This window comes from Dipodomys spectabilis, unplaced genomic scaffold, assembly GCF_019054845.1.
Source record: "Dipodomys spectabilis isolate Male_0828 unplaced genomic scaffold, ASM1905484v1 ptg000132l, whole genome shotgun sequence".
NCBI lineage: Eukaryota > Metazoa > Chordata > Mammalia > Rodentia > Heteromyidae > Dipodomys > Dipodomys spectabilis.
The window spans coordinates 634,689-643,037 of NW_024870809.1; the positions used below are offsets into that span (position 1 = coordinate 634,689).

Here is an 8,349-nt window from a genome sequence, read left to right on the forward strand (position 1 = left end):
TTGATTTGGGAAAATGCAATTTCCACTGAAAGTCTAGACTGAAAACCCTTGAAGCAAGTTTCCAAAATATATTTGTTTGAGTAGGGAGTCATTACCAGAGAAAGCAGTTGGTGCTCATTTCTCTTATTTCGAAAAGATTAGCTAGATAGAATTACGGAACAGATGTTACCTATTGCTTACAAAGATATTGGCTTATTTGCATTTTTTAGGTTTTGGGGTTACCAAAAATATGTGATTTAGACATTGGAGAGAATAATGTTTTACAAATTGTAAGAAGAGACAACATAATCAGCTTCAATTACAGAACATTACTCCTCCATGGCCAGCAGGTTTCATCATGTAGCTGGCTGGTGCAGAGATATTTTGTACATGCTGTACCCCTCTGGGCTGCAGGTGAAGGCTCCCATTTCTTCATCTTTTTTTAAGAATATGAATTACAAAATTTATAAAACAATTTCCAATAGGAATTAAATTTATAAAACATGATTTCTCAATATCTTAAAGGAATCATTCTTAGGCTGCGAAACTGTTGAAAAACATTATAAATTCTACATATAAAATGGAAGTTCTATCAGGCATATATCTACTGTTTATATTTGCAGTTTACTAAAAAAAACTCTATAAATGCTTATAGATCGGTATGTACAGTATTTCCTGAGGACTTTACTTCAAACCCTTTTGCCATGCCCATGAACTATTTTTTTTAAAAGCACTTCTCTGCTAGGCATTAAACTCTGACCCAGAAACGTTTTAAATCTCTAGACCATACACAATTCTACCTAGGTAGAAAAGATAAATATGAATGTAGATAAAACAGTCCCTACTTCCTAGCTTTTGGGCAGGAAATGAAGCTTCTTTGTTAGCATGGAGGCAAAGAACGGCACCTGCTTTTTGCCAATGGCACTTAGGTCCTTGCAGAAGTCCACTCGGCAATGAGATACCTTCCTGTTCACCAGGGTGAGGAGCTCGGTGAACTCTAAGGAGGAGCCATATTTTCCCAGCATCTCGCACAAGTCCTGAATGTACCAGGAGCCATTCAGAGCTTCTCGGTGAGAGTACTACTCTTCAGCAACGGAGTAGCACATGAGGAAGTCGGCTCCAGCTGGCAGCGTGTACACAGAGGCTGCATCGACCTCTGTTATGTTGTTGTCTAGCCAGTCTATCTGATGGTCCACCATATCCAAAGGAATGACAGGCCCATCATGCTGGCCCCCGCATGCCTGAATGATAAAGATCTTGGGTTTTCCAACCAAGCTCTGACATTTGCCTTCTTTGAACAAGCCAGTTAGTGTCTGAATCTCAATCTTGGCATCAAAAGCATAAATGTGATTGTCTTCGCCGTGGCTCAGGAAAATACACAAAAAGCAGTCCGCATCAGCGTAGCTTGAGGTTGATACCTCATGAATTTTGAGCAGAAGTTCTTCTGCTTTAAGATCATTAAAGAATTTCACTTCAAATCCTAGATATGAAAACCTGTGAATCAGGTTGTCCCTGTCTGCACAAGTGCCCCTCTCGTCCGGCAGAGTCAAGTGCCAAAAAGAATTTCTCATGATTGAAGATTAGGGCAATTTCTCTCCTCTTGTGGTCCATCTTGTATTTTTCTTCTGGATCAAACATTTCCCTTCTGTACAAGGCATCTGTTCTTGTCATGTTTTGTTCCTCGCCTGCAGGGCGAGGGCCGGGTGACCCCAGGCCAAGCTCAGTCATTGAAAGTGCCCACAACTCCCACATGACTCCCGCAACGCCCGCCACCGCTGCTGCAGCTGCAAACCAGGGTTCTGCCGGCTCCCATTTCTTCTACATCAGGAACAAGTGTTGTGGTGTTGCTGGACAGGGACTGTATGGAATACAGATGCTGAAACAGAACAGAGAGTTATACATCTTGTCTGGAATAGGGACATTTTTTCACAAATAAGGGAAATGTCTAGCAGGATTGTGATAGCTCTTGCAAGAGGTGCTCTGAACCCAAGAATCAAGAGACTAAGATCTGAGAATTGAGGCTCAAAGTGAGGCCAGGAGACAAATCCAGAAACTCTTAATCTCCAATTAACCAGCAAAAAGCTGGGAAGTGTAGCTCAAGTGGTAAAGTGTTGACTAAGGATGAGCATGAGGTCTTGAATTCAAGCTCCAGTAACAGCACTAACAAAACAAGAAAAAGATGGTTATAAATTTTCTAGACATAGTTCCATATATTTCTCTTTTTACAGTAATAAAATAAAAACTTCAAATCTTGATTATATATTTATATGTATTTACAATATGCCTTTAAATACATATAAATGTATTTATATATTTATAACATACATCTTATTTACAAATATTTTACTTATTTAAACAAATGTATTTTATATAAAGCTATTTATATATTTTCATTAATATCTAGTACTTGTACAGGATGTTTCATTTTAATATGTCCACATATATATGTATATATATATATATATATATATATATATATACAAGGCTTTTTTATTATAATCATTACTATTCTCCCATGTTTCCCACTCCCTTCCAATATTAGTCTCCTTAATTTGCCTTTTTTTGCATGTGTACCCTTCCCACTAATTTCAATACCCCAGAGAAGAAATGTTTCAGCTTCCTAATATTTCTGGTTTGTTTAAATTCATGTTATTTCTTTTAAATGAATTCATTATCGTGTCTCACTAGTGAAAAAGCCATATTTAGTCAGATCTGTCTATTGTGTGTGCATATATATGTTCCTGAATATGCTTACATATATGCTATAATTTGGGCCTAACAGTTACATATGAGAAAAATTTGTAGGTTAATGGAGCTGGAAACTCTTATAGTAAGTAAATATATCTATATATTGTTATATAAGGATTAAAGCTTTGTGACTCTTGTACTTGAAAATCTGTATATTTTCCTGATTCTAAATTATTTTGTTCTTATCTCTAAAGAAATAAAGAACACTAACCTGTATCTTTCTTCCTTGAAAAAAACTAAACGTTTCTTCAATTTTATTATCCCATCCAAACACTGTTCTCTGATAACTTACATCATCATTTATCCATTTTATCTCCAGAATCTTCAGTGTGTATGTGAACTTTGCTATCAGCCATTACATTTCTTTCAACTCACTGTTCTTTGCCAACTTTAATAAAATCTAACCTTCCTTATTTGTACAATTCTTTATTTTTTTCTAGCTTGCTTTCTTTCCAAGTAAACAATATCTTACTAGCTACCTCTTAGAAACATCCACTGATGTCTCAGTGCCACAGTAATCTAATAACTCTTTCAAAATTAATAAATAGCCATTATTATTGGCTTCATAAGTTTCTCCTAAACTCAACATATAGGAATCTAGACATTTTTATATATTTTATAATAGGATTGCATAAGCTGTGCATGAGTCAGGGACTTGGGGTCTGCCTGAAGATGTTGTATACTTTAACACTTTTTGAATGGAGATGTTAGCACTCAATATGTTTATAGACACTATCAAAAGTTTATTAGGAAAAAGCAAGCTTATAAATATTTTAGGAGAGGCCAAAGTAGACTAATAGCAACATATGTAAATTTGATTAGTCCAAATACTATAAGAACATAGTCACTTTTCTATGTATCCAGACATCATCCTGAAAAGGAGAAAAGAAAAAAAAATACCTGAAAATATATCCTGATTGGCATGTTTCCCCTTGAATTATCTGAATATTTATCTAAATAGATTTCCCAATATACTAGAGGTGTTCATATTACTTTCAAATGACAAGTCCATATTCTTTCTTCCATCAGCAAGTATGTAAGCTTTCAAGCAAAATGTGTTCTGTAGGAGAAAATAAAGGAAATTTTATAATCTTATAAATCTGAGTATATTTCTCTATACTATCATTTGTATGCCAGACCTTAATGATATGGCTCCACCCTTTCTTTCTACTTTCATGACCCTATTTTTCACCATATATTTTTTTCCTGTAGACAAATTAAATCACTCACAGTAAGTTTTCAGTCTTCTAATCAATTTATTCATATTATTCCCTCAACCACAAATGTTCTCTCTCTCTACTTCTTCCATCAATGAAAATATGACTCATTCCTTAAAACTAACTTAACTATCATGTCTCTTACAAAGCCTTCCCAGCAGGCCTACCACTGGCCAGCGTTGGAGATAATTACAACTTGTTCAATCACCCTAATAATATTTCTATGTCTCTGTTTGAATTAATTACCTTTGTATATGTTGAATTCTCTAAATCTTTTTTGTTTTAGGATGCTTAATAATATCTTTTTTAAGACTGATGCTTATAAATAACCTTAAATGTACCATTTTCAGCATCAATTATTACTGTACAAACTAGGTATAGAAAATGTGAGGACAGAGTCCGGAGGCTGAAGGTGGAGAAGCTGGAGTCTAAACAAGTTTTCATGTAGAAACCAGTCTTAGTGTTCCAGTGGAAAATCTAAGGCTAGAGAGTCACACCAAGTGTACCATCATAGTACAGAGAGTTTGAAAAGAGAGGAAAAGGTCATGGAACGTGGTTAAGGAGAAAGATTCAAGCACTCATGAGTGTCCACAGTAGTGGACATATCAACAGAGAGAGCCCAAGACATAGGCACCAGAGGGGATGTGTAAAGCGGATTCTACTCACCACCAGGAAGAACTGGCAAGGAATGGAAATCTTCATCCTGCTGACCACAAATAGTTGCAGATAGTGGATGTCCCAGAAGGGAAAGGCATGAGTACCACACAGACATCCTCACTCTTTCTCACAGAGCAGCAAGGAGAAGGTAGCCCTTCCCCAACCATGGAAAAGAATTCCATCTTTGATACTGACAAAAGCCTGGCTAGAGCAGTGGCCAAAACTGAGGCTTTGAAAGAAGATCATAGGAGCCTTTCAACCTGACCTGGGGGCTCAGTTCCCTCCCTGATGAAAGTTGCCCTTCTGAAGCAGAGGCAGCTCCTCAAGAGTGAGGCAACTGTGTTCAGTGGGTAAACAGAGCCAGAGGTTGCCACACCCCTCTGAAGCACTGGCAGCAACTCCAGAAAAACATTTGGATACTCATTACACTAAATCCTGAGGATGGCTCCAAGCTGGGCTTGGACTCTCTCAAGGGCTAGCACATCAGGTTATAGCTACTGATCGCTGACATACAAATTAACTCCCTCACAGCAACTCTAAGCTAGAGGAAATAGCCATCTCCCTCTTTTGTAATATTCAAAGTAGATCACTCTCCCACTGCACTAGCCCAGGAGGAGTGTCATAAACTCCCTTGTAAGGCAGCGTTTTATTCTGCTTGCTCAAACAAACTAATTTAAGAAACCTAACAACCCATAGGAAAATCAAACACCACAAGCAAACCAGAGACTCCACCAAGAGACTGGATATGGACACAGGGGAGACACAAGATATCCACCCAAAAAATCAAAGAAGACTTTTTTTACCTACTTTTTAAATTTTTGTTTTAAAAAATTGTTTTCAGTTTTTTCCGTCATTTACATATTAGGTTTGTTTTTTGTTTTGTTTTGTTTTGCTTTGCTTTTTTAAAATCTCTCTCTACTCTTTTCCCTTTTGATCCTTTTTGTGTTTTTTGCTTTACTTAATGACTGTTCTGTTCATCCCAGATCTATACCCATCTTCAATTATTAGACCTTATCTTTCATTGTGTGCATACTTAATTCAGATATTGATTACTCAATTCACAAACTCAGCCTTAATTCCTTTCATTGTAGTATTGTTTATACTTATATATTTTTAAGTGTTTCATTTTTAAATTTTTGTTTATTTTTCCTTTATCTTTATTGCATCTCTCCTCCTATCATTTTCCTCTCCCTGAATTTAGGTATTGGTTATATTCCTTCTCTCCCTTTCCTTCTCCACATTCCTCTAATCTTACTTTCAACTCAAAATTCTCCCTAAACATATTAATTTCTAGTCTGTTGACTCCTCTTTGATTTTCTTAGTCCATTGATTCCTAAGTTATTTGTTGTGGAACAAGATGGTATCTGGTGAACTAGATTGTATCTGTACTCATTTTGACTGCTTCAAAGAATCTGTGCAAAAACTGCGTTCTGGTTGATTCTTACCTTAAACTAGTGTTCTAGCAAGACATTGGTTTTGCTTTCATACCCAGATGGAAAGAACAAGAAAGAAACACATTCAGGCAACATAGCAGTTAATGAATAATCCATAAGAGAGTTGCCAAAATTCTCTACAAACACTACTTCTAAACATGCTAAATGAAAAGATTGAAAGCATGCAAAGGACTCTGTGTGACTGTGATAGGGAAATGCAAGAGTGTGATGAGGCAAACCAAAGATTAATACAGGAAGTTCATGAGCGGGAGGAGGGTAATCAAAGATTAATAGAGGAATTTTGTGAGCAGGATGAGAATAAACAAAGACTAATAGAGACATTCTTGGAATCTACAAACAGAAACCTGGAGGAATCCATGAAGTTCACAAAGGGAATGCTCAATGAAGCCCATCAGAAAGAAAGGGAGTCCAGTGAAACCATAACCAATCAATTAAAGGATTTGAGAATGAAAAACAAATTGAGGAGGTAAAGTAGTCCATACAAGATCTAAAACAAAGCTCTGACAAAGAATTTGAAGGCATCAAATCTGACCAATTAGAAGGAAAGTAAATTAAAAAACAGAATAGAAAGCCTTAACAGTAGGTTAGATCATGAAGAAGATCGAATCTCTGGGATTGAAGACAGCTTTGGCATTATACAGGAAGAATAGACAGTATTCAAAACAAATCCAAGAAATATGATGGATCTATTCAACATTTAGAAAACACCATCAGAAGGCCTAATTTAAGGCTAGTAGGTATAGAAGAGGGCCTAGAGACAGAAGTGAAAAGTCTAGGAAATTTATTTAACAGGATCCTAGCACAGAAAGTCCAAAACATGCAGAAATAGGCCCATTCAGATACAATAAGATTTTTATACCCCAAATACACCAGAGCAGAACAGGACATCTGACCTTTACTTTGTAATCTGCACAGGATCTATTGAAACCAAGGGAAGAATCCTTAAAGCTGTCAGAAAACAAAGATGAATCACCTATAAAGGGAAAACAATCAGAATGACTTCTGACCAGCAGAGACAAACAATTATCAACGAAGTATACTGTACCCAGGTAAACTGTCCTTCATAGCAGGACAAATAAAAACTTCTACAGCAAAGAAAAATGAAACAATATTTCTCCACCAAACCAGCCCTATAAAAGATACTTAAGGTTGTGCTAAACATAGAAAATCAACAGAAGCATGATAAAGGCCAAGAAACAGCCCCCAAACAGAGAATACAAGAATTATTGGAAGAACCCAGTTGGCACAGCCACCAAAAAGAAAGATAAAATGGAAGAAACTACCAAAAATCACTCAGTACTGATTCTCAATATTAATGAACTTGACTCTCCAATTAAGTGACATAGACTGTCTAGTTGGATCAAAAAACAAGATCCTTCTGTCTACTGACTTCAAGAGACATACCTTGTCCCCCCCCCCAAAAAAAACATATTCTGAAAGTGAAAGGCTGGAATAAAATCTACCAAGCAAATTGCCCCCATAAAGAGGCGGGAGTTGCAATCTTAATATCAGACAAAATAGATTTTAAATTAAAATTAGGGAGGAGAACTAAAGATGGTTATTGCATACTAATTAAGGGATTGCTCCTTCAGGAGGATATTATAATTCTAAATATCTAGTCACCAAATAATGGAACACCTAAGTTCATCAAAGAGTCACTACTTTTGTAAAAGCTCACATAGATCAAAAGAGATTAATTGTTGGGGACTTTAACACACCACTATCCTCGCTGAATAGATCAACCTGGCAAAAATTGAGCTGAAAAACCTCGGATATAAACAACTGTATAAATCAAATAGATTTAACAGACACTTACCGAATATTTCACCCAGCAGCATCAGAATACACATTCTTCTCAGCAGCACAAAGAACATACTCCAAAACAGACCACATTTTAGGTCGCAAATCCAATTTATCCAAATTCTGAAACACTGAAATTATGCCCTGCATTATCTCAGACTACAAGGGAATAAAATTAGAATTCAACACCAAAAGCCACCAAAGAAAATCCTGTAACACATGGAGGCTGAACAAAACACAGTTGAACCACCAGATTAGAAAGAAAATTCAAACATTTGTGGTATACAACAAAAATGAACACACGAATTACCAGCTCCTCTGTTACACAGCAAAGGCAGTACTCAGAGGGAAATTTATACCTCTGCATTCCCACATCAACAAATTGGAGAGATCTGAAACCAACAATTTAGCAAGGCACCTAAAGCTCCTTGAAAAAGACCAAGAAGCTAAACCCCAATGTTGTAGACAGAAACAAATAATTAAAATTAAATCAA

The 8,349-nt window shown here is 36.4% G+C and overlaps 1 pseudogene; it reads right to left on the reverse strand.

The window, feature by feature from the left end:
- Positions 1–827: 827 nt before the first annotated feature.
- Positions 828–1,712, reverse strand: LOC122116396 (annotated as a pseudogene).
- Between the last annotated feature and the right edge of the window lie 6,637 nt (positions 1,713–8,349).